This window comes from Stegodyphus dumicola, chromosome 5 (assembly GCF_044657685.1).
Source record: "Stegodyphus dumicola isolate Sdum_Otavi_A_Nest chromosome 5, ASM4465768v1".
In the NCBI taxonomy this organism is placed as follows: Eukaryota; Metazoa; Arthropoda; class Arachnida; order Araneae; family Eresidae; genus Stegodyphus; species Stegodyphus dumicola.
Genome location: NC_140772.1, coordinates 45,093,366 through 45,120,447, shown reverse-complemented (window position 1 = coordinate 45,120,447; position 27,082 = coordinate 45,093,366). Strand labels below are relative to the sequence as shown.

At 32.9% G+C, this 27,082-nt stretch overlaps 3 non-coding genes across 3 annotated transcripts; 1 reads left to right on the top strand and 2 right to left on the bottom strand.

Annotated features, from left to right (window-relative positions):
* Positions 1 to 420: 420 nt before the first annotated feature.
* On the bottom strand, positions 421 to 494 carry TRNAT-AGU (transfer RNA threonine (anticodon AGU)). Its single transcript has one exon. It is a non-coding gene; the product is annotated as a tRNA-Thr (tRNA).
* A 20,238-nt stretch (positions 495 to 20,732) lies between these two features.
* Positions 20,733 to 20,806, top strand: TRNAT-AGU (transfer RNA threonine (anticodon AGU)). Its single transcript has one exon. It is a non-coding gene; the product is annotated as a tRNA-Thr (tRNA).
* A 2,197-nt stretch (positions 20,807 to 23,003) lies between these two features.
* On the bottom strand, positions 23,004 to 23,085 carry TRNAS-GCU (transfer RNA serine (anticodon GCU)). Its single transcript has one exon. It is a non-coding gene; the product is annotated as a tRNA-Ser (tRNA).
* Between the last annotated feature and the right edge of the window lie 3,997 nt (positions 23,086 to 27,082).

Genomic DNA, 27,082 nt, shown 5'->3' with positions numbered 1-27,082 from the left:
TTTTAAAAAGGAGACTAAATTTTAAAGAAATTTTTATTCAGACGATCGAAATCTATGTAATAAAAATTAAAATACTTTTCTAAGATAAATATAAAATTCGGTACTTTTTTAAAAACTTGTTTTCACGTTTAAAAAGAATTTTTCCTCCATTTCCTTTTGCTGTTTATATTTCATTTCACATGTGTTAATGATACGAGTTTTATTAACAAAAAACGTAATATTTTTTTAAGCTGAGTTCCATGCTAATTCAGGAATTACATTAGCATACTTATTACCCAGTGTAGATTTTACTTACACATAGCACTTTTCTTAAATTTACGACCAAATGTTTCTATATAATAATCATATTCCTGAAGTGCTGATAATATGTAATAGCGGATAAAAAGAGAAAGTGCATCTACTACACATCACACTCCACCCAGGCACCGACGAGATTCGAACTCGTGATCTCCTGTTTACTAAACAGGCGCTTTAACCAACTAAGCCACGGCGCCCACGCAAGTAGTGTGGAACAATTGCTTTAACAAACATTAAAAGTGGGGAATAACACCACAGTTATAAATAAGATGAACTTCAAATCTATAATTACACTCATGTCCATAAATTAAGGATAATGCAAAATCAGGCAAAGGAAGATTTAGAAGCAAAACAAATTTGACTTATTTGTAAAGCTTATTTATTAAACAAAAGGTAAAGAACAAAAAAAGATGCTATATGTTTGATATTATTAAAAAAATTAGCAATTTTTTCTCCCTGGAGCAAATTACAATAAAAAAAAAAACTATTTACAAAAAACAAATATTACATGGTTGGTATGATTGTTAATACATTGTATGTCTCCCAGACGATGCAATACAGTCCGTACAGCGCCTAGGCATGCTCAGTATCAAATTATCGATCTGATCTTGGGGGATATTACACCACTCAAAAACCAATGCTCTCCGAAGTTCCGATGTAGGAGGAGGTTGACGGGCTGCAACTCGTCGGCCAAGCATGTCCCACACGTGCTCTACTGGATTCAAGTCCGGTGAGAATGCTGGCCATTCCATACGGGTGATATCCTCCGATTGAAGGCATTCGCTTACGATGTTTGCACGGTGAGGATGGGCGTTGTCATCTATAAACACAAATTGTGCGCCCATGGCGTGCCGAAACAAACGTACATGTTGTTCCAGAATGACGTCCCAATAGATTTGACTTGTCATGGTTCCAATTTGAACATGCAGGTCAGTTCTGGAACCCAAAATAATTCCACCCTAAACGAGCACTCCTGCACCACCGTAACGGTGTCGTTCAATGATGTTTTCTTGGTGGTAACGGGTACCTGGAGCTCTCCATATGAAAGTCCGGCGAGAATCAGACAGCAAGCTAAACCTGGACTCGTCGGAAAACATCACACAAGCCCACTGTGGCGGTGTCCACAATGCATGCTCTCTACTCCAGGCTAACCGCAGGCGACAGTGAGTTGCAGTAAGTGGAACGCATCTGACAGGTCTACGAGCATATAGACCAATCTGCCCTAAGCGTCTGTACACGGTCTGCCTTGAAATTGTCGTACCAGTGGCTGAAGAGAGCTGACGAGACAGGTCTGAGGCTGTGCTCCGCCTGTTTCTTTTGGCAGTAACTGCCAAATACCGGTCCTCATCCGGCGTTGTAACTCTGGGGCGATCTGTGCTGTCACGTCTACTCGCATTACCATCATCTTGGAATCGTTGCCAAAGCCTGGAGATGACACTCTGGGCAATTCTAATTTCGTCTGATACTTCCAGTTGGGTACGCCCACATTCCAGACGGCCGATAATTCTACCACGTAAAAAATCATCCAAATGCGACCTATATGTCACAACTATTCGGTTATTGCACTGAAATGCTTATAAAGCGCCTGCGAACAATTTTGCTTCTTTGCCTGTATTCCTTATATATCACTGTCTTACACTCTCGTCATTGTGACGTACCATCGGTGTCATCTGGTTACTTCCTGAAATTTGCATATGATTCTTGAAGATGTGTGTAGTGATTTTACAGGTGATATATTTATTTTAGAGTTCGATTTCAGCGTGACTCCGAATTATCCTTAATTTATGAACATGAGTGTAGAATGAAAGTAATTTTTTCTTTGGAATGTGTTAGTTCGAAAAAGATGTTGGCTAATCTTTGGAATATGGTAACAGGTAATTTGGCGATATTTTGGTAAGGCGATAAAGGTTACTAGCTAAGACTTTAGCAGTGTACATGGATAAAGTCAAGAGTGTGCGCAATGCCATTTTTGTGCAATTCTGGGCTGTTTTTTTAAGTGAAAATCGGTCGACGTGTACATGGATGATACCGTGTATGTGTAATTCTTTAAAACGCGGCAAGCAGTGGGCGATTCTGCACTTTGTTCCAATTTCGCGTCTAATCTTCGTCATAATTAAGCACTTTTGTTCCATAAAAGTTCTAGCATAAGCGTAATTCGGCTAGCAGATTGTTGGAAAAAAAAAAAAGAAAAAAAAAATACCTTTACTTTGTGAAAACAAAATGGCGTCCAAACAAAAACTAGCAGGTTGCTGTAGAAGGGTTGGTCGCCAAATTTTCGCCGAAAAATCGCCAAGTTACCATAATCCAATGATTAGCCAAGATGTTTAAAATCCAAATATTTGAATGCATCGGTGAAATTTCATTGGGAAATCTCATCTTTTGGGAGCGACTAAACTGTTAATTTCTCGATATTTTTATTTTTTGAAAATTTTATATTAAATGGTAAAATTTGTTGACGCCAATAATTTTCAGGAAAACGCTGCATCAAAATGAAAAAGCTCTTAAAATTTGATTGAATTTAAACTATATTTGATTCTCGATAAATTATATGCTTATTTTAATTATGAAAATTCTTGTAGAAAGAGCGGCACTTAAATTGAAGCATATATTCGTTTTATTTTAGAAGACAGCCGAAATAAATTTTAAGAGATTTTAAGTAATATAAAAAAGGTATAATTTTTGTGTTTATTCTGAAGGTTACGAAATACTATTTTAATCTTCGGCTGAAACTTCACTTGATATGAGCAAAACAGTACACAAGAAATTTACAATAGAATTACCTGACGTTTGCCTTGTTATAACTTTGAAGACCAAAGTGTTCTGTTTTGTTTCAAGCTTAATCACAGGACATTAAGAAAATATATATATATATAATGTTGTATGATCTTAAATTCACTTAGTGCGAAATCGAGTTATTCTACTACTTGCGCAATTGCTGCAAAGTAAGTTAATAATAATTTATTTACTAAAGAAATATTGATTATATTATCTCCTAAGATTAATTTTACTAGAATTATTTAAAAAGAGTGAATCCATAGTTCGTAAGTTGAATTCCGAAAATTGTTATTAAAAAAATATCAGAAAGCTACCAGATTTTATATTACGTCCAAAGGGATGTTTTTGTAACGTTTTGTGTTGCCTTTATTTATTAAATGTCATGGTCTATCCATTTCAACTATAAAATTAAATTCAACAGCAAAATCACAAAATATTTAAAAACAACATATCTTTAAAATTTCCAATAGGTAGTCTCGTACGCTGGAGATTTTTTTTTTCCAGCGTTGCCATTGCTCGTTTTGAAATCGTTGAGTTTGTTTATCAAAAATTCGTTAAAATTTTTACAAAATATGAAATCGATAATAAGGCAAATTCCAAATTTCGACTTCCAGATGCGCAAACTCCAGTGTAAGACTACGTTATTCAAAATTCGATGTCTCGAAGTAACGTCGCTTCTTTTCACGTTGCGAGAAACATACATACATTCATGCAGATTCTTCATTATTTAATTTCTTTAAATATAATGCAGGACTCTAACATTTGGTGGCAACAATTTAAAGAGGGAAACGCCGTTTTATAGTGGACGACGCAAAATGCCAAAACGAAATTAATAGCCGTTCTGGGCAAATTGCCCTTTTGGACTCAAAAAATTATTAAGTAATCCAATAGTTCTTTTTATATTGTATATTTTTAAAAGGTAACATTGAATTATTACTTTTCAAGCATGTTCTTATTTATCATGGATTTTATTTTTGAACCAAATATACATTACTTCTTTTTTAATGGACTTATGTTCTTGTACAGCAAACAGGCTCTGCATGATTCGTTCCTTCCTATCCTATTTAAAAGTTTAATCTTAAATTTGCATATTTTTTCATTTCATATATAGTGGATATTACGCATAATACCCGCTTGCATTTAGATTACTTTGTTTTCAGGAGGTTTAAATTGAATTTTTTGATTTGGTTTGGTATCATAAATACACGAAAAATAGTAATTGTAATTGCTCCATTAGATTGCTTACATTACCCATAACATCTTGCGGACAGCATTTTGAATCGAAAAGGTTGGCTATTAATTATCTAAATGTACTACAAGTATTCGTCATACCATTTTTAACACTTTATTTAATTTCCCTTTTTGTTATCAGTAAGAAGAAAGAAACTGACGTTTTATTATATATATATCATACATTTGCGACGAAATGAAATTGAATATGACAGTTACATAATAATCCTCACTTGAGATTTGAAAATCAATCTTTCGAGAATTTTCAAGTTGTACACAGTAAAATTTATTTCTCAAGAAACAGAAAAATTGAGAAATCTGAATAGTACTTCACGACGCGTACGTTTGCTAAGTACATTGTAATCATCAACATAAAGAAACGCAAGATCGTTCAATCTCAACAAAGCGAAAGCGTAAAGAAAAGGCTTTTATCTCAGAATGCCAACATTCTTGTGAATGAAGAGTCTCATCCCACGTAGTATCCCCCCCCCAAAAAAAAGCAGCTTTTGCGCATGAGCAGACCATGACTAATGCTAGCAGCCTCCCATTATCGATCGCTCGTAATTGAGAGTGTGCCGCTGTTTAGAGCTAACCCTTACCCCCAGGGGTTCGACCTCTTCTTCCCTTCCTTAGAGGGTTTCACCCCCCCATGTTCCTTTTACCCCCTCAGGTGTCTCTCGAACATAGCGGATTCGAAACGTATTTTGCTCTTAATCCCTTGAGTACTGTGGGATTTATGGATTAAGAGCCGGCAAGAGGATCCTAGGGAGTTAATGCTGCATCACCACTCAGAGGAAGTGGAAGAAATTTGAACTGTTGGCTTGTAAGCTAGTAATCATGTTCTTTAATTCCTTATGTTACAAGAAGAATTAATTGTCCGGATGCATATGTGCACTGCTGTATACGAAAACACTTACCGATGTTATATATTCTATACGAAAGCGATAGTGAATATGTTTTAACTCTATACGAAAACACTTGCCGAGTTTCCGATGTATTAGTGAAGGTTTAAAGTAACAAACATATCTCCTAAACAGGCTAATTCATTCATATGCCACGTAAAAATTTTCGTAAAAATTTCTTTTTATATTTTGCAACCAGGTAAATGATTACATTGAATAAAAGCAATTAGAAGTTACTGGACATTAAGTAAAAGAATTAATAAACATTAAGTAAAAGAAAAACTTTTTTTACATGTAAAAATTGGGGGGAACAAAAGTATTATTTAGTAAAAATTTTAGAGGGTCAATGGTGGCCCTCTGCGCTTCTGAAATATTTTTTAAAGCAAATGAATGCAAGTAATAACATTTTTTACTGACTTAAAATTATGACTTCAAGTAATACACGCAGATTTTTAGTCAGTAGCCATCATGTCAGAATGTTCATTTAATTTCATTTTTATCTTCTGACACAGGTATGGCATCACTGTATATTTTCTTATTATTTATATTCGATTACACCAAATAACAATATCTGTAAAATCTTTTTACGGTTTGTATGATTCGAAGTGCACCATCTATTTAGCACACTCGTGCCAATGCATTCCTTTTGTCGATTCTCTTTATGCCATGTCAACTTTTCCACAGCATTTTCAAATTCTACACTGTTCTCATACTTTAAGGTACATTTTGATTGAGTTCTATTATTTTAGCGGTATGATTAGTATTATTGAGTATTATTTTCTAACGCATACTTTCTTTTCAATTTCGCTACTTTTCATTCTCTACTTTTCCCATCTCCTTGCTTCTAAATAACCTAATGTTTCTACAACCTAATGTTTTCTTAATATACAAATATAATAGAAAAATTATATCTTTCTTTCTTTCTTTCTTTCTTTCTGTTTTTTTTTTTTTTTTTTTTTTTTTTTTTTTTTTTTGTCCAAAGGGATTTGAATCCCGAAGGACTATTAGTTTCGTTTTGGCATTTTGCGTCGGACTCATAAATGTCGGTTCACTTTTCAAACTGTTGCCACAAAATGTTAGAGTCCTGCATTATATTTGAAGAAATTAAATAATGAAAAATCTGCATAAATGTATGTATATTTCTCGTATTGTGATAAAACAACGGTACGTAAAGTCATCGAATTTTGAATAACGTAATCCTCCAACGAATATGAGCATGTGGAAGACCAAATTTGAAATTTGTTTTATGATGGATTTCCTATTTTTTAAAACTTTGACGAATTTTTGATTAACAAACTCAAGGATTTCAAAGCGAGCAATGGCAACGTTGTGCAGAAAAAACATTTTTATCTCCAGCGCATGAGTCTCTGTATCGGAAATTCTAAAGATATGCTCGTTTTAAAACTATTTTGCGATATTGCTGTTGCACTGGATCTTATGGTTTAAGTGCGAGGAACGTGATATTTAATAAAGAAAGGTAACACACAAAATGTTAAAAAACGTCCCTTTGGACGTAATTTAATCAGATTTTATTTATTTATTTATTTATTTATTTATTTTTAAGTAAATGGGTCTTGAGATATGTGAAAAGTTTAGTTTAAAGTTGAATATATCAACAAAATTTGAAAAGAATTTAAAAAAAAAAAAAGTGTTTATTAACTCAGACTGTCAACAATCAAGTGGTAAAACAATTAATTTTTCAAAATATACTTTTTATAGTAATAAAAGAAATGATATTTTATTTTAATTTCACAACTTAAAAGTAGGTATGAAAAAATACAGATAATATTTTCCAGTTTTTTAATTCTGATTAAATTTTAATGACTTTGAATTTAGGCATTTTAAAAGAAGTAGCTTATATTTTACTCTTAAATATGCACATGATGTAAGTGCTGAAAAATCTTGAACAGAAACATCTAGTTTTAAAAACTACTTTCTTGCGTTAATTCTGACGGCTAAAGCATTAAATTAGGCCTTTAAGGAAGATTCAGAAATGGAAAGTAGTTCAAAGGTGTGTGAATTCGAAAATTGCCTTAAGAATTGTCACTTGAATTGTTAGTTATTATTATTAGGCGGAAGTAAGCTTCAATAAACTTGCATTAATAAAAAAGTATGCAAAAACTTATGTAGGCTTAAAAAATGCATAAATGCGGCTCTTTTTTTTTTTTTTTTTTTTTCTACAGAACATGAATCAAGCAAAACCTTTATTGTCGATTTTGCTTCTTTAAATATGAGAAAAATTAAACTACAAAACGGCTTGAAAATTAGTGCATTCTATTTTACATTATTTGCTATTTATCACGAAAGTATTTTTTTATATTTTCATTTTAAAATTATAAGTTATTACTGCTTCTGAATTATAGCTACAATTAAAAAATACCATAAGAATTATGGCATGGCATAATTATGCTATCAAAATGATGACATTTTTGATTTAATACGCTTAATTTTGTTTAATATAAAAATGTACAAATGTGGCTAATTTGATTGCATATGCGAACGCGCATTTACTTCTTTTCTGCCCAGCAGCAGCCGACCGGTAAGTCGCGGCATACTGGTAGTTCGACTTGGGTTCAGTTTCAAGCGAACGGTCTGCATGGGCGTTTTCATAGTTCTCCTCATGTGTAACGTCGACAAGAACCAGTTTCCTTCCAAGAAAGTCTTCCAGGAAGGCATCACTTCTCTTAATCCTCGTTTGTTTTGCTGTTATAAAAAAACCTAGCCAAACCTATTCGCACAAGAGCAACACAGCTTTTATTTATTTATTTATATTTTTTACTTTATTTTATTTTATTTATTTTTTCCTGCGATGGACTATATTTGATCACATCAAGAAGAAAGTTTTATGTACAAAATCCGGTGGGATTTCATGCACAAGGTATAATACAACATGTTGAAGTAGCATGTCAGTTTCAACAAGAAACATTCCGATCTGTCGTATCAAAGTAAACGAGTATGTTCTCAGACTATGAAGCCAAAGAAATAACCCATGTGAAGGAGTACAATTTTTAAAAACCTCTTGTGCAACAGAAATCTTCATTTCAATGATAAAATTCAACACAGTCCACTGTATGTGATGAGCTGAGCGGGTACTCTCACCTTACTTGTGTGTAGCTTATTTTTACGATGAAGCTTTGAATATTGTATTGTATTTACAGAGTCGTCACATATGAAGACATTCAGCGCCCACGGGTTACGCACTCTTCTTCGCAGCAAAATGAAAAGGAGAAGTAACAGTGACCCGCAAAGGTTTTCAAAAGTTCTCGAACAAGAAAAAGTCAGCTTATTATCATTGCACCTGTGTTCTACAGAAATTTTTAATCTTTATGAAAGTCTTGTTGATTACTGAGGTCTCAGTTGTATTAATAAGCTGATAAGTATTGCCTTTGAACAGTTCTAGGGCAAAATTTGTTTTCAAAGAATGCTAAGGCCTTTACTTTCACAATCGTTGGTCGTCATCATGTGCTTCTAATTACATAAGTGTTTTAAATGACGAAAATATTAATATTTTGGCAAAACAAAATTTAAGTTTTAATACGGTCCTCCGGTTCCTATACCTATATTTCGGAAAGTTTTATATTTGTTATGAAAAAAATAAAATTATAAGAAATTTGATTCCCGTACGACGAAAATTGAACGAGATATTCAAAATTTGCAGTTTTTGATGTCATTTTCAACTTGCCTTGAGGGACTAGTTAGGATACGTAGGTTAGAATAATTCGATAAGCTTAAATCAAGAGAAGCAAAAAAATTGTATAATTTAACAGACCGTACAAGGAAATCATTCCTGGTGGTGTTCACGTCAGACTTTTTTTATTATGCTATGTATAACTTTTTGTTGAATTAATGCATTTTTATTTAAAAATATGTATGAACATACCTTTTTATTTTACAATAATTATAATAATAATAATAATGTTATTTCGTATGGATTTGTTAAATTTATTACGTGTGTACTTCTTTTCAGGGCGAATTATGAATTCAACTGCCGATTTCAGTTTGTACGGTATTTTTGGAGAACCCAGTTTGTCGTGTAAATCGAGGGTTACCTACATTTATTGCTAACACTTTGTAGGGTTTATATTTCTTTTAACTAACATTTATTTTAAGTTTAAGCTATCTTTCCTGTCAAGCCTTTACTTTCCCCTGGAATTGCAAATGCCAGAGTATGTAAATTTTAGTAGAACGCGCAGAGTATTCAAATTTTTAGCAGAAGTATTTTGAGTTAGATAGAAGAGAAACGAGTTTGTAGGTGTGCTTTCTTGATTCACGAGCGTGAAGGTTGCTAGGTAGAAATTTAAGAACCGCGCGTTTCGGCCTGTGTGCCTACTTCGGCAGTTAGTTGAATCTTTCAACTTCTTATTCAGAAAGTTTGCTGAAATCTCAGCTGTATCTTAGAACGCGGTTAAGTTAGTCTCGTTTATAGAGCCTCATAGGTAGTGACTTGTTATTTATTTTTAGTTGTACTTCCTTATTTTTATTTAACCGCCGGGTCGGCGTAGTTTGTGAGCGTCAAGTGAACGCATCTGTAACTTCTAAAGTGGAATAAAAAGGGAGTTAAACCCTTCTTAAGAGTTTGTGTAATTTCCAGTTCATAGCAATCACTACTACTGTTGCGGCAGTTGGGGCCACGCAACACCACAACTTAAGCAAATGATGCAATATAAAATTTGGAGAACAATGGAACGATAACTGTAATGGAAGCATCTAGTAGTTGTTAAAAGGTTAAAAGGATTTTTTTTTAAGAATAAAAGTCATTTGTTTCTGGATTTGTGAAATTCATCTATAGAACTGTGTTTCTTGTAAGAAAAATCACAAAACTGGACCAAGGATCAGTCAGTCCGAGAGCCACGACACTTGCAGAGAAGTGGTACATGGCATTAAATGCAAGATGCCATAAAGAAATGACACCAGAACCTCTCTCCTAAGTCTGAAATAATAGTGTCTAGGCAAACTGTATTAAGCTGTCTAGTCAGTGTTGACGGCAAAACCGATGCACTGGGCAACCGAATTTAGGCGTGGCAAAATATTTGGAATTTAGAGAAAGCAACAAAATTTAGGAATGACAAAATTTTTAGCATTTAGTGGTGATAGTGGGTAGCAAAATTTAAGGGAAGGCATATGTAATTTTACACAAGTTTAATTTAGGACTCGCAGAGATTGCGCCGGGCAGCAAAATGTCTAGCCCCGGGCGCGTAATGGCAAACCGCACATTGAGTTGATCAATGTTAACGAATTTTGTTTAATGCGCATGCTCAGTGGTGTACCGTTGGCGTTGTAGGAAATACTGGCGACTAAGCATAAGCAACCATTACACAAGCCTGTTCATCATGTAGGTCTTATCGACTGTTTACAATACTACCGAAATTTATTTGTGCTTAATGTATTTGCTTCTGTTTCACTTCATTTTGGTTTATTTTGTTGATAAACGTTATATTTAATATCAATTATTTATAATAATTTCCTTGACTTTAATTCAGTAATTTAAACTGGATTTATTTTTTAATTTGTTAAAGTAAAGTATATACGAATGAAACATATAGTTATTTACCATACGCAATTGCTTTTATTCCTCACAAGTATATTCAATAAAGATTCAGCTAATATATCCTGTAATGTTTCCTGTTTTGTAATCATTCTTAAACGAAAATTTGAGTCGTTTACAATCGATAGTTACCCTCTAAGTAATAAAGAAACTTACAACCTAACAAGTTTTAAACCCCCGAAATGTTTACGCCCAGATAACAGAATATCGACCAAACGCCGTATTTATCTTCTTTTAAAATTGTACCAAAGTCGTAATTACGCCAAATTCTCTTCTGGGCATGCGCAGTATGCGGAATTCGTTTAACATTGATCAACTGAATGTGCAGTTTGCCATTACGCGTCCCGGGCCTGCGCCTAGCTAAGAAGGCCCGCTTTATGCTCGGGGATTAGCGGTATGAGTTTTCCTTCAACAAGAAAGCCCGTCTTTTGCAGAGCCAAGCACATTCTTCTTGAACACAATAAGACTAAGAGCATGAATTCTTCAATGATGGGTTCAAATCCAGTATACACGATGAATCTTGACTAATCTTCATCTGGAAAGAACTACTTGGCTCCGTTAAGAGATATCGGCCTCTTTGGCGGGAATGAAATCCTTGCGCAGAAAGGATGATGAGCGCATATTACTGCATGTCTTTAATCTCTGCATTGTCGCCGCACAGTTGTTATAGGAATGAAGTTCTTGAACCTTACGTGAGGCTTTTCCGGTGAACTGTAACAGAAAACTTTAATTTTATGGATATTACGCAAGCCTACACAGAACTCAACTAGTTGGTGATTTTTCTGGAAGAAGATATTGGTCATATGGCGTTGCTAATGAAGTAGCCCGAACATGAATCTAACGTTGACTACTATAGAGGCATTGCCATGACATCAGTGCTCTTCCAGGACTCTCTGAAGAATGGGTGTTGTTGCTACCGATGGAATGTGTTGCTTATGATGGAATTTGTTGCTTATGACCAATAGCTTTGTTTACAAAATGAAAATCTATTGTAAGGTATGAAAAGTGGGCGTTTGTGCTTTCATTTGCATATTTTAAAACATTTACCCTGTTTATTTTGTTATGCTACTATTGCCTATCTCATAATATTGAGCATCTGAATACAAAATTTCATTACAAAGACCTTTTTTTTTTTCTTTTCTTTTTTAGATATCACATGTGTTCTGATTGTAACCTTAATTTTGGCCCTAGTGTATTTCAGGCCACCAGTGCGTCATAACTTTTAAGTTAAAAAATTGCTTTAGGGTGAAACTGAAATCTGCATATTAACCTCAATTTGTTATTTCTTTTTAATTTCAAAAATTTATACTTTTTATTTTTAATTTATTTAAATTATTAATTTTTTGAAATTTTAGAAAGTAAACTTCTCGAGACATTACGCTAAAGTTTTAAAATTGAAATTCTTTTTAAGTTTTAAAGCTTTTAAATAACAACCTCTTTTGTTTAAATGTTAGTCTATTATTTGTAATTTTCAAATTTCAAGTTGTTATTTTTTTCTTGTTTCCTATTTACTGAAATGCTTATAAAATTACTCTTCTGCAATAACGATGAACATCTGAAACATATTTTATTGCATGCCATCCGTAATAAAGGGTGAAAATCTAATTTCTGAGCAAAAATAGTTTCTTAGTGTTTGCGAAATGTAAAACATTTAATTTTACTTAAAATTTTTTTAACAAATTAAATATTTTAACCTTTGTTCACCATAAAATTTTTTTGGTCAGATTAATCAAAAATGCACAGCTCTCATTCCATAAGAATCAAATCAAATCAACTTTCCGCTCGGATGATTAGCTCAAGAAATAAAAGTCGAGAAGCTATGGAAATAAAAAATAAAAACTATTACAAAATGGGGGAAAAATTGCTTGCGCGTGTCCCAACAACAAAAAAAGTTTTATCGCACGACAATAGCAAGCACGCAGCCGACCTTGGAGATAACATGAAGAGGAAAAGCGAAAGAAAAGCTTTTCCTGCATTTCTTGCCTGTCCTGCCACCCCCCCTCTCTTTCTGCTGAGTAAGGTATGGATATGACGTCGCTTCCCTTACCGCTTACAAACAACAGCTGCTTTCATTGTAGGCTGCTACTGGTCATTGAAGTCTTACGCCACAACTGATGTCATAAAGGCAAGTCGATTCTAAAAGCGATAAAAATTAACTCGGCAAACGCGAAAAAGACACGCAATATAATTTCTGTAAGGAAATAAAGCCTCATTTTGTAATTAGTTGCGAAATAAATTTCCCTTTTTATTTATTTATTTATTTATTTATTTTTTTAAGGATTAAATAAAATTATAATTATTTTTGCTTCATTAATAATAACACTTCATAATTTAAAAACGTATACATGCATAAAATGCTCGTTATACCTATTATGAATTATCCTTTGCAAGTTAAATGAAAAAGAAGTTGCAAAAGTATTGTTATGACGTCATCGAATTAAAATCGATTTTAAGTATAACTAGAAGAACGGGAATTTCCCGATCACAACATTCGAAACTGATTGTCAGATTCCTATACATCAAACTTAATTACAAAATAAACTATTAAATAAAAAGAAATGGAAAATTCTAAACTTAATAGGAGTCACAACATCTTCCCTTCCCTTTGCATTGAAGGCATGTTTTCCTTAATTTCCTTAAAAAAATGGCTTTAAGAAATCCTTTAAAATGATTATTTTTTGAGCCGTTATTTAGGATTGAAATCTATATATTTTCTAAACAGGTGTGTACATTTTTACTAGTAGATTTATAGCAATATTTGTAGAAATAAAAATATCCATGAAAAACTTTTTCCTTTTCACTGTTGTGTTTGTTTCTTATAGGTGTCCCTTAAATAGGACAAAGGTCTGATACCCAAATTTTTTTCTCTCATCACTCTCCTTGTTCATAGAACGCACTCCCTCAAACAAATTTTGAACACTAACAATTCATACAATCACAGTAGAGTGACACATGGAAAGATTAGGAAATAGATTATTCTGGAATTTTCTGTGGGGTTCTTTTGTATTATTTTACAAAAGTAAAATGTCTCACAACCTCTGAAACAGGGTTTTCTGAGTAAAAGAAAGTTCATCTTTGTGATGTGGCAATAATACAAGCAAGTGTTATTACTTTAGTATAAAATACACTCATGTCCATAAATTAAGGATAATTCGGAGTGATGCGGAAAGCGAACTCTAAAATAAATATATCACCTGTAAAATCACTACACACATCTTCAAGAATCATATACAAATTTCAGGAAGTAACCAGATGACACCGATGGTACGTCACAATGACGAGAGTGTAAGAGAGTGATATATAAGGAATACAGGCAAAGAAGTAAAATTGTTCGCAGGCGCTTTATAAGCATTTCAGTGCATTAACCGAATAGTTATGACACAAAGGACGCATTTGGATGATATTTTACGTGGTAGAATTATCGGCCGTCTGGATTGTGGGCGTACCCAACTGGAAGTATCAGACGAAATTAGAAATGCCCAGAGTGTCATCTCCAGGCCTTGGCAACGATTCCAAGACGATGGTAATGTGAGTAGACGTTACAGCACAGGTCGCCCCAGAGTTCTGAATGAGAACCGGTATTTGGCAGTTACCGCCAAAAGAAACAGGCGGAGCACAGCCTCAGACCTGTCTCGTCAGCTCTCTTCAGCCACTGGTACGACAATTTCAAGGCAGACCGTGTACAGACGCTTAGGGTAGATTGGTCTACATTCTCGTAGACCTGTCAGATGCGTTCCACTTACTGCAACTCACTGTCGCCTGCGGTTAGCCTGGAGTAGAGAGCATGTGGACACCACAACAGTGGGCTTGTGTGATGTTTTCCGACGAGTCCAGGTTTAGCTTGCTGTCTGATTCTCGCCGGACTTTCATATGGAGAGCTCCAGGTACCCGTTACCACCAAGAAAATATCATTGCACAACACTGTTACGGTGGTGCAGGAGTGTTCCTTTGGGGTGGAATTATTCTGGCTTCCAGAACTGGCCTGCATGTTCAGACTGAAACCATGACAAGCCAAATCTATTGGGGCGTCATTCTGGAACAACATGTACGTTTGTTTCGGGGTACCATGGTCGCACCTTTTGTGTTTATGGATGACAACGGCTGTCCTCACCGTGCAAAAATCGTAAGCGAATGCCTTCAATCGGAGGATATCACCCGTATGGACTGAGCAGCATTCTCACCGGACTTGACTCCAGTAGAGCACGTGTGGGACATGCTTGGCCTACGAGTTGCAGCCCGTCAACCTCCTCCTACATGTCTACCGGAACTTCTGAGATCATTGGTTTTTGAGTGGTGTAATATCCCCACCAAAATCGTTTGGGAGACATACAATGTATTAACAATTATACCAACCATGTAACATTGTTTTTTTGTAAATAGGCTTTTTTTTTTTTTTTTTTTTTTTTTTTTGTAATTTGCTCCAGGGAGAAAAAAAATCGCTAATTTTTTTAATAGTATCATACATATAGCATCTCCTTTTGCTCTTTACCTTTTGTTTAATAAATAAGCTTTACAAATAAGTCAAATTTGTTTTGCTTCTAACTCTTCCTTTGCCTGATTTCGCATTATCCTTAATTTATGGACATGAGTGTGGAGTAACAGTCTAAATAGAAATTAGCTTCGAAAGTTTCTTTTTGGACTGTAGTGCATTCAAAGCTGTGACGGGCATTCAAAGCCTTGACGTTCGATGAAAACTTTCTATAGAACTGCACATGCGGTTTTTCTTTTGAGAGAAATAAACCCAAGTACTTTTCTTCCTTAAGTATATCAGTTACTTTCCTGTTTATTACTTGAGTGAGCATTTTAATTGTCTTCGAAAGATCAATATTTGTAAAATGGCAAGAAAATTTCTAGCAGCTCAAAAGGCTGTTGAATATGTGAATTTTCTCTCTGATGAGACTCAAATGGTTATTATCCCCCTCTGAATTTAATTCAGTTAGTGAGGAAGAAGAGATAGATGATTTCGTCGCAGACTGAACATATCAGTACCATTACAGTGAAAAAAAAAAAAAAAAAAAAAAAAACTCTTATGCACCTAATTTTGAAGCAAAAGTCCTTAACTAGAAAAAAATGTGAACACCAATTTATGGTTTCACCAAGCTGTACTCGTTTTTAAGACCATAAAACTACTGTAAAAGTGATTTCAGAAAAACTCTGTTTGAACTTTTTCACATGATGGCTAAAGACATGACATCATATAGAAACTAACCGGTATGCAAAACAAACGAATGATCGTTCTTTCAGTATCAATGAAAATGAATTCAAGCAATTCCTAGGTATCTTGTTTTACAGTGGATATCATATTTTACCAAGTGAAAAAATGTATTGGGAAAATGCTGCCGACACTGGTAAAACTTAAGTGAGTCAGGCTATGTCCAGGAATCGATACAGTGATATCAAAAGTTATGTTCTAAATGACAATTCTAAAATTGTTAAAGATTATTATTACTACAAAATATGACCATTGTTGGAAAAACAGAATATTGCCTTGAAACAGTTCGGAGTGTTTTCAGAAAATCTAACACTTGATGAAAGAATGGTGCGTTATTTTGCTAGGCACGGTTGTAAGATGTACATGAAGAATAAACCCGTAAAATTCAGATAAAAATTATGGCTACTGGCATCTTACGACAGATACCACTTCAATATTATTCCTTATCAAAGACCTCAAGAACCTCTTTCTCAGCGCGTTCTGGAAAGTTTGCTTTCGATAGCGAACAGAATAGAGCATTATTTATAAATTGACTTCGATTTTTCCCTTTGAAAGATGCCTCAGAAGCTAAAAAATCATGTCGTATTTGAGAAAGTATTTTAGAAAGAAGCTCTATAAACAGAAAGGAAATAATGCATAATTTTAATATTAAAATTACTTTGACATTACTTTACCATTTTATTATTTTGATCTTAATTTTTGTAATCCTTAACCGAGTAAAATCGAATTACCTTAAAATTTTTTCTAATGTAATTAATGAAAACTTATGAAAATATTTTATTCAAATTAAACCGTTCTGAGCAAACTGTTCTGTATAGCATTTAATTCCGTTCAGAATGAAATGTTGTTTAAAAATATATTCTTTTCAAATACTTAGAAGTCTGAAATATTTTAGAAAAAGAAAATTTTTACATTTATATGTATATTTACAACGTAACTGCAAAATATTTATATCCGATCGTGTCAAAACCCATTGATCTTAATGGTAAGTCACTGAATGTTTTGGTCGCTACGAACGGATCGCCAGTGCTTCAAAGCAGTGTATGGGGAAAACCGGTTAGGGCTTCTCCTTCTGACTTCCTGCCTCCATACGATGCTCACTGGCAATTTCGGAAATAGCTTTCTAATTTGTTCAACAGATGGCAGTATTTGCTAAGCTTCTTTTGTAATTTTATCTTGTCACCTGCGCATGCGCTATCTGTGTGAACCGCAGCTATATTTTGAATGGAAGCTAAGATTTGTAAACGCGACGCTGCATGCAAAATTCGATATGTATAAGTGTATTTTGGTAAAAATGCTATTCTTTATTTTCTAACGCTATGTAGTATGATGTAGGATTTAATCTGATTTTTGAATACATTTTGAAAACAAGGATCACCACAATAATTCGTGGCGTCCGTCAGACAGAACGCATTAGTCAGGGTAACGAACATTTTGACCGTTTAAGTATACAGAAATGGAAGACTTGAAAGTAAAAAGAATTCCATTGCGTGCAGCCTTCATGAAAGCCTATAACAGCTTGTATGAACACTTAATCAGAATTGAGCAGCAATGGTCTGTTATCGTCCCTGAAAATTCTGTAAGATAAAGGAATTCAACTAATAACAATTGGATTAAAAAAATATTAGATCTATCGAAATCTAAAGCATCGCAAGAAGAATATATAAAAGCATTTGAGTCATGGGAGAATTACAAGGAGAAATTATAGCATCTAGGACGAAAGTGAAGCAAGGCACTGTGTAAATAGGGAACAAAATTGCTGAAGCATTCAATGTATAAACGAAACCAGAACTATTGCGTCAAAAGTAGCACTAGCGAGTTTAAAGCTTCCGAAAATAAATTTCATTGAATTCACCACTGGTTGAATTTCTGGGAAGTTTTACTAAGATACATGAAGATCCAGTTCTGGGTGATTATTTGAAATTCGTATATCTTAATCAAACCACTACTCCGAAATCGAAAGCATGAGAAACAGTGAAATGTTTTCCACAACTAAAGAGGATTAGTCGAAAGTTCTTGAACATTTAAAGAGTTGTTTTGGACGTAAAGGTATTCATATAGAAGTATACGTTCGCGATTTATTGAATTTTGTATTGGTAAATAATAATAACGCAACGAAGGACTTTAGCCTATATTTGTAAGACAATTTGGAAACAAAATTGCGTGCTGTGAAATCTCTTGGCGATACAATAGATAAATACGTGTTTTACGCGGCAGAGGAAACAGGAGTGTTAGTCCCAATAGCCACAGCAAGGTAAGACCGTTTCCTTCATCTATTCTTCTGTTTTTGAAAAATGAAATGTTACCCGAAGAGGGAATTGAATTAGTCCGTTTCTCTGTTGATTAAAGTAGGAAATCTAAAAATTATACTAATGATATGTCTAATATTCCTACTAGTAATGATATGTACATAGGAGATAAATTTAAAGAAAATTATCATGTTAAAAAGTTTCAGAATTCTTGTTTATTTTGTGATAAACCTCATTGGACAGAAAAGTGCTTAAAGGTAGCTTACATATCAGGATAAAAAGGATTTAATATTTAAAGAAGGTTGCTTTTACTATGTTTAACAAAAAATCACATTCCTCGAAACTGTTTAGTCGAAGGTTAAGTGTTTAATCTGTCAGAAAAGGCATGTAGCAGTAATGTGTCAGCAAATTCCTTCCCAGTTAAAAGAAGATAAACAAATCGAACTTGCAGATGCGGAAAATGATGTCAATGTTTTCGTCAACAGATCCGAGATCTCAGCTGTTTTATTGCAAACATTAATGTTTAGGATAAAAAAATGGCAAGAAAGCAGAGTGAAAGGGATTACCGACACGGGCTGCGAAAAAATATGGTGGATTTAAAAAAAAAACAATAATAATAATATGCAAACGAGCTACGTTTCTATAAAAAATCGAGAGAACAACTAAGAGTAAGATTCCATGCAGAATATCTAGAACAATTACATCAGCAATCTATTAAAAACTCTATGGCTAAACCTCTTGAGGTGGGTGAAATTGTTCTACTGGAAGGCAGCAACAAGAAACGTGCATTTTGGAGCCTATTGCGTGTGATAAAACTGATACCTGGTCATGATGGATAAACAAGACTCCTAAATCCCTGATACCAGTAGAAAGACTGTACAGACTTGAGCTGGATAATCCAGTCCAGAATGATGCAATAGAAACTATTCCTTTGACAACCACTAGTGGTAGATCTGTGAGACAAGTAATACGTCTGTGAAATGTTGTACAATGAGTTGATTCCCCTCCCAGTTTAGTACTATCTTTTAGCATATCTTTAGCAGAAGTGTGCAATGCTGACTTTTCAGGTAATTTGTATTCGAATTTTGTCACAGCATTTTGGTAAGAGTAATTTTACATTTCGATAGTGTAATCTCTAGTATTTGTTTGAAATATTATATAATGTACTATTTATTATGCATGTATTATGTTTAATAGGTATGTGAATTTACTTCCCAATAAATTCAAATGGGAGGAATATGTTGGAAATAGCTTTCTAATTTATTCAATGATGCCAGTACTTGCCAAACTTCTTTTGAAACTCTACTTTGTCACTGCACATGCGCTAGCTGTGTGAGCCAAAACTGTTTTGAGTGGAAGCTACGATTCGTAAGAGCAATGCTGCATGCAAAATTTGTTCTGTAAATAAAAGTATATTGTGGTAAAAATGGTACATCAGGTGAAACACGGAGGTCATCATCCCTTGTGGTAAAAATGGTAGTCTTTATTCTCTAAAGCGATGCTCAGGTATATGAAAGGATCTAATCTGATTTTTGAATACATTTTCAAAATAAATCACCAGAGGCGGGGGATATGGACTTAACATTACGCTGCGCGAATGCGGATCTTTGACTTAATTTCTATGAAGTTGCGCACGTATTTTTAGATTCCATTAAAACTGACTATAGAACATTAACATACAAATCGTTTAGAATAATTTAAATAATTCGTATTGCGTGTCCGAAGCTGTTATTTCCGTGTATTCAGATACACTTTCATTCCATACGGCAAGAAAAATCAACGAAACTTAATTCTGAATTCCTCTTGTATTAAAATTTTCAAAGACAAAATAAATATCCATGTATTCTCATAATTAATAAGCATTGACTAGATATGAGAATAACATATTTTTTCACTCTGTTTTTAAATGGAATCAAAAAGTGGAGTTTTTTTCACTTTATTTTTAAAAGCAGTGAAATTCATTCATTTCATATAAAATTATGAAGAGGAAATTACATTAATTCCATACACAGAAGTATCCCATTTCGTGATTTAATAACGAATATTAAATATATAACGCTATTAATATCTTTAAATTTAAAACAGATAAATTCCTGCTTTTTAACATAGTCGATTATTATAACATATGCGAAAAAATGTGTTATAAAAAATAGCTTACTAAAACAACTATTGATAATCTTAAATAACCTGATAATTTACTAATAACATTATCAATCATTACGTGTGATATTGAATGTTCAGTATTTTCGAACTGTATTAGAACAAAGTTTTGCGCAGATGTGAAGTTTTTTAGGTGTTCCGTCTAAGACCAAAACTGAAATAAACAACAACTTGTTTCAACGGTTAGGTTGATGAAAAAGCTATCTATGAGAAAAGACTTTTCAATATGTAAATATGTTACTATTTAGTTAACAAGCTCTTTTCTTTGCACCTTAGCAAAATGTTCATAACTTCACTATTCGCTCCTAGATGTCGCTGTTGCACCTACTGATTTCAGGGTAATTTAAAGAACTTGGTTTGTGGGCGCCGTGGCTTAGTTGGTTAAAGCGCCTGTCTAGTAAACAGGAGATCGTGAGTTCGAATCTCGCCGGTGCCTGGTAGCCATTGTTTTACGACTATCCATTGTTTAATTAAATTAAAATTTTAATTAAAAAATAATTTCCTACCCCCTTCTCTGAAACTACCTGTTTCAAGAATCAGTATTAACAAACATTAAACAAATGAATTTTTACACAGGCTGTGAAAACTAATTAATGTAAATATTAAATTGAAAATAAATGTAAACATAATAAATAAATAATAAAATATAAAATAAATAATAGAAAAATTTTTAAAAAGTAAGTAATTTACACATTGTTAAAATAATTTATTCAAATAATGATTTGTTCTGAAAAATATTTAAATTAATTATTTTAATTTAAAATAATTAATAATTAATTATTTTAATTTAATTAAAATAATTAATTTAAATATTTTTCAGAACAAATCATTAAAATTAGCCAGCTTAAATTATTAAATTAAAAGCCAGCTTAATTATTAAATTAAAATTTTAATTTAATTTATTTTTTTTAGAAAGAAAATACAGTCTATTTAAAATATAAAAATAAGTAAACGAATAAAATTGATTAGTTCAAGAAAAAGTATAAAAGTATCAAATGAAAAAGGAACTTATCGGAAGCTGCAAAATAGTTGTAGAAGAACTGAAATTTTCGTTGAGAAAGATAGAAATATTTAAATTGATTATTTTTGAGAATAAACCATTATTTGAATAAATTATTTTAACAATGTGTAAATTACTTACTTTTTAAAAAATTTTCTATTATTTATTTTATATTTTATTTTTTATTTATTATGTTTACATTTATTTTCAATTTAACATTTACATTAATTATTTTCCACAGTTTATGTAAAAATTCATTTGTTTAATGGTTGTTAATACTGATTTTTGTAACAGGTAGTTTCAGAGAAGGGGGTAGGAAATTATTTTTTGTACTTTTTGTAAATAATTATAGATAGCATTGTCAGTAATTCGGAATTTATTTAAAATTTTTTTACTGAAAAACATAAAAAATAAATATCTGGTAATTATTCAGTGGTGTTGTTCTAGATAAAGAAAAAAAAAAAAAAAAAAAAAAAAACAGCATTTGGTTCTTCATACTGAAAGGATTAACAGACCATCTGAATTTTTATTCAAGAAAAATTTGAAAGGTGAAGAATACGTTATTAACAATAATAAAATTTGGAGAAGTATGTCATGAGGAGAAATGTGCTATTAAGCTAGGGGAAAAAAAAAAAAAAAAAAAAAAAAAATTAACGCTGAAAAAAGCAAAATCTTTTTAAAAGATAAGTAAATAATTTAAAAATTAGGTAAAATATTAATGCTAAGTAGTTAGTTTATAGGCAAAGGACAAAATAATGTTATGAATATAAGCTTGAACAGATAAAATTAAGTCTCTTTTTATATCACAAATTTCTGAATGAAATAATTGTGTCAAGAAAAAAAAAGCTACATTACAGAAAAATCCACATTTTATTAAAAATATGCTTTGGTATTTTTATAGATATTAAGAAATTTTGAGACATCTTGCATTCCGAAAATATAACGTCTTTAAAGAAGGGACCAGGAAAAAAAATTTATTCCTAAAATAATCTTAGAAAAAAGTAGGAATTATCATATATCATCCATTTTCCTTCAGAGTCGTTTAAAAAAACTACCATTTCAATAAATTATTATTTTATTTCACTAATTTTCCAATTGTTTCCCTTAGTAATGGAACTTATACTTGAATAAATACGTGACAATATTTACATTAATTATTTTTCCCACTTTACGTAATAAATTACTGTTACTAAAATAATTGGCTTCGTGCGGGGGACGGGCTTAGTTTCCATTATTTATTGCAAATAGTTGTAAATCAACATTATCGGTAACGTCACATTTCGTAAAAATATCCTTACATATTTTTTAAATATTTGATAAAGACTTGGCCGCATAGTAAAGAAAACAGATTTATGACACTACTAAACAGATTTATGACTAAATGAATTCATTTCTATAAGAATTAGTGTGCATTAGATGGTAGGGATTCTAGATGACAAGTTAAAGGAAATACGTCAATAATCATATAAAATTTGTTTTCTTCCTACTAGTTGCATCATACCTTCATTGTAATGAATAAAAAGATTTAAAAAACAATTACGTTATAGAATAAAAAAAAATTACGTTAGAGTTCATCGCTAACAGTCGATAAAACCCCCTTTAGCGAACAATTTTTTTACCTAAAATTACTTCTCGACGAGGATGGGATTCGAACCCACGCGGGCAGAGCCCAATGGATTAGCAGTCCATCGCCTTAACCACTCGGCCACCTCGTCTACGACACGATGCGCCCGTAATTTGATATTCTTTCTAACAGTGTTTGACAGGCGTTGTTATGTTTATTCTTGATTTTAGGTAGGATTGTAAATTTTCACAACGGAACAGCTTGAGTGTAAGACCCCACTGGCGACTTTTTGCCTTGGTCGCCAAGCCATGGAAAAGCCGTTAAAATTGAAAACACAAGTTAGAAAGCACGTTTTAACCAGAAAAAATTTTAGAATATATGTTTAAACAGCAAATTTGAAGGTACATAAGTAACTAGGAGCATATTTTAAAATATATTGGCAAGTTAAATTGTAAATTTATTTTATTTTATTGCATATTGTAAAAGCAGTTAAAATTGAAAATAGATGTTAGAATGCACATTTTAACAAGAAAAATTTAAATACAAATTTAGAATGTATATGAAACTGAAAATAAATAAATAAATGGAGACATATTTTTAGCAGTCATACTGAAAATTAAAAATAGGAGCTCAGAATAATTGTTTAAATTAAAAATATGAAAATAGGAGTTAAGAATGCATGTTTAAATTAAAATTAAAAGAAATGCCTGAAATTTAGTACAGTTTACAAAATCATGGTAAATTTACAAAGAAATCCTATACTCTGCCCAGTTTATGCCCCTTACAATTTCTAGAAATTTGTTGAATACATCAATATTTTGCTCCTTCAAAGAAAATGACACTTTCCAGTTTAAAACACGCGGGAATGCGACAGGGTTGCCGAAGTGGAGTACACTAGAATTTACTGGGTTACCAGAAAAACAACCGTCCAAAAAGTGCGCCAAGCTAAAAATCGCTTGAGTCCTATACTCAAGCTGTACCTTCACAACAAATACTTCTAGCAAAAACACAATATAAATATCTAAAATGTATTGGTTAGAGTAGATTTTAAGGTACCCCTTGAATTATGTCGAAGTTGTTTCATTTATCGCCAAGTTGTTGTTTCATTTATGGTAGCCTGAGTAGTTGAATGTTATGGAAACCCTATTGTGACGTAATGGGGCGCATGATTCTGCGAAATTTTGAATAGTGAGATGTTTTGAAAGCGCTTTTGTGGTACGTGTTGCTTTTATTGTTTAGACGTAGAATGTCTGAATATAGTAAGATTAATTTGAAGTTTCCGTACGATTTGGAACAAAAGGGAAGAAGAGCGTTAATTGACTGGTGTGTAAATGAAGGTTTACTTAGGAGCCATTATAAGTGTCCTGTATGTAGGAAGACGTCTAGTCGAACATAAAAACCGTTTAGATGGATTTGAATGAGTTTGTAGGAAGAAAGGTTCAGATGTGGCGACGCCGATATACGGATTCGAGTTCATATAATTTTAGGAAGTTTTTGGATGCTGTTAAGGAACTTTGTGTGCGACAGATTAAAGAAGAAGGAACTTTAAGTGGATATTTCTTTTTTGTAGTGTTTAAATGTATAACATGTTTTTCTTTTTTATGTTATTTTATTGTTTGGTTTAAAATATAATTTATTGAGATTATGTATTTTTTGTTTGCCTGTATTGTAGAATTGGATGTTCCTTTAACCTTTTTAAGTGAAAATATATCGATGTGTACATGGACAAAGTGAAGGGAGTGCGCATTGCAAGTTTGTGCAATTCTTGGTTTTTTTCAAGTGAAAAATAGGTCGACGTGTACATGGATAAAGTCAAGGGAGTGCGCAATACCATTTTTGTAGAATTCGGGGATTTTTTTTAAAGTGAAAATAGGTCGATGTGTACACGGATACCGAGTTTGTGCAATTCTTTGTCTCGTTATTTTGGCTTTGTGTAACGGCGATTTTTGCGCCAAAAATCGCCGTTATGCACGGCAAAATAATAAGTCAAAAATTGCACAAACTCGGTATCCACGTACCGCCAAAATTCGCCAAGTTTAGCCAAGGGGTACCCTAAAATATACTTTTACCACTCTATTTAAGAAAACGCTGTAGACTGCCGATTATATACTATCTTTTAAACTTCTCTGCTAATTACTTGGCGACTCGGAGGATTAAAAGTATTCTATTTATGATATATAAGAATAATAGATATCGAATAACTACATGGAACTCCCGAAGAACCGTGCTAATTAATGCACAGGTGGGCAAGAACAACTGTAAAATTTGGAAATCCGAAAATGGTGCTTTAAAATCGCACACAGGGCAAATTTAATTAGCAAATTTTTTCTGAAGTTGGCATCTACATTCTCCAGCCTTGAATCCCAGTTTCTACAAACTTGGTCACAATATTGATAAAACAGAAATGACTTTTATTTTATGTTTAATACAATGTTAAAGTAGCCATTTTTATGCTCTCATAATTTATTTTTTGATAATAGCTCAGGCTGATTTTAATGGGCAAAAATTTGACTCGAGTCATCGAGGATTTTCAGTTTGCGTACCATTCCACTTTCAGCTTACACATACTGATATTTAAAATATCTCGGTTGTTATGAATTGCTTATTATAATAACAATAACTTTCCTTTTTACTTCCTTGTACGAAGTAAAAAGGAAGTATTGTAATCGCGAAAAGTTTCAGACAGCATATTTCAAACGAAAATATCCATTTTGACCGCTATCGAATGCAATTTAACGATGTTTTTGCGTGATATCTGTACGTAAGAACAGAATAAAAGACTCGTTTCCTCCAAAAAAATTATAAAACTGCTTTAAAATGAATTCTGAAGAGAATTTTTCGCGGCGTCCGTACGAACGTATGTACGTATCTCGCATAACTCAAAAACAAGTAGCCTCAAAACGTTGAAATTTTCTATGGCTCAGTGATCTCAGTTTCTTTACTCGCATATGTTTGTAAATTGTACATTTTTTGCTTTAAAAATGATTGAATTATGTTGTTCTTATCTTCCGGTTAAGGTTTTTATGTCTTTAGTAAATCTGTATGCAATATTTTTAGAATTATCAACAATTTTAAAGTTACTAATTCAGAAGTCAAACAACAAAAATCAGCGTTATATTTACAAAATTTTCACAGGACTAGTTTCGATGGTTTTACCGAACCATCATCTTCAGCTGCAAAACCGCAAATGAACAAGATAGGAAATAATGATTAGATAAGATAAGAAAGCCTGGACAAGAATAAGCAACTGGCGCCATCTGTTGGCGAAACCAGAACTAAAACATAATTTCTCTAAAAGCCGAAGGCAAATTTGGATTGGAATTAGGATCGTTAACTAGAACAGAAAGATTTTTATGAATGTGAAATGCCTCTAGAAAATCCAGTTCTCCAATGGAAGATGTTTTTTGAATAATTTTGGCAGCAGAAAAATTGAAAGTGTGATTTTCGGACCAACAATGTTGAGCAACAGAAGACTTCTGTGTTTCCTTTTTTCTAACATATGCCTCATGTTCTTTGATGCGAAATTTTAAGGCTCTCTTAGTTTGGCCAATGTAAATTAAACCGCACTGGCAAGGAATCCTATAAATACCCCAGGAATTCATATCCGGAATGGGGTCCTTGAGTATAGAAGTTGGAATTTTATTGATGGGAGAGTAAACAACCCGAAAGTTAAATTTCTGCAAAATATGTGCAACTTTATAGCTAATTGATGGAAAGAAGGGAATGACAACAGAATTTTTATAATCTCCTAAAGTAAGAGTGTGGCTTTTAGTGTGTTGAGATGAGAATTTTTTAACTGCTTGATTAATAAATAATGTTGGGTGAAAAGCCCCTGTCAATAGCTATTGCTTTTAAATAATTTAGTTCTTCATCAAGGGCTAGTTTGGAGGAGCAAACTTGAAGAGCACGGAAAACATAGGAATAAAATGAAGCTAACTTTTGTTTAGTCGGATGACATGATTTAAAGTGTGGTGGAAGGCAAACCGATGAAGGTTTACGGTAAACTGTAGTACTGAAGTTGGATGTGTTACGTGTGACCAGAATGTCGAGAAACGGAAGAGAATTGCAAGTCTCAAGTTCAAAAGTGAACTGAATAGCAGGATCAATAGAATTCATTGTTGAAAGAACTCTGTTTAAATCATCTTTAT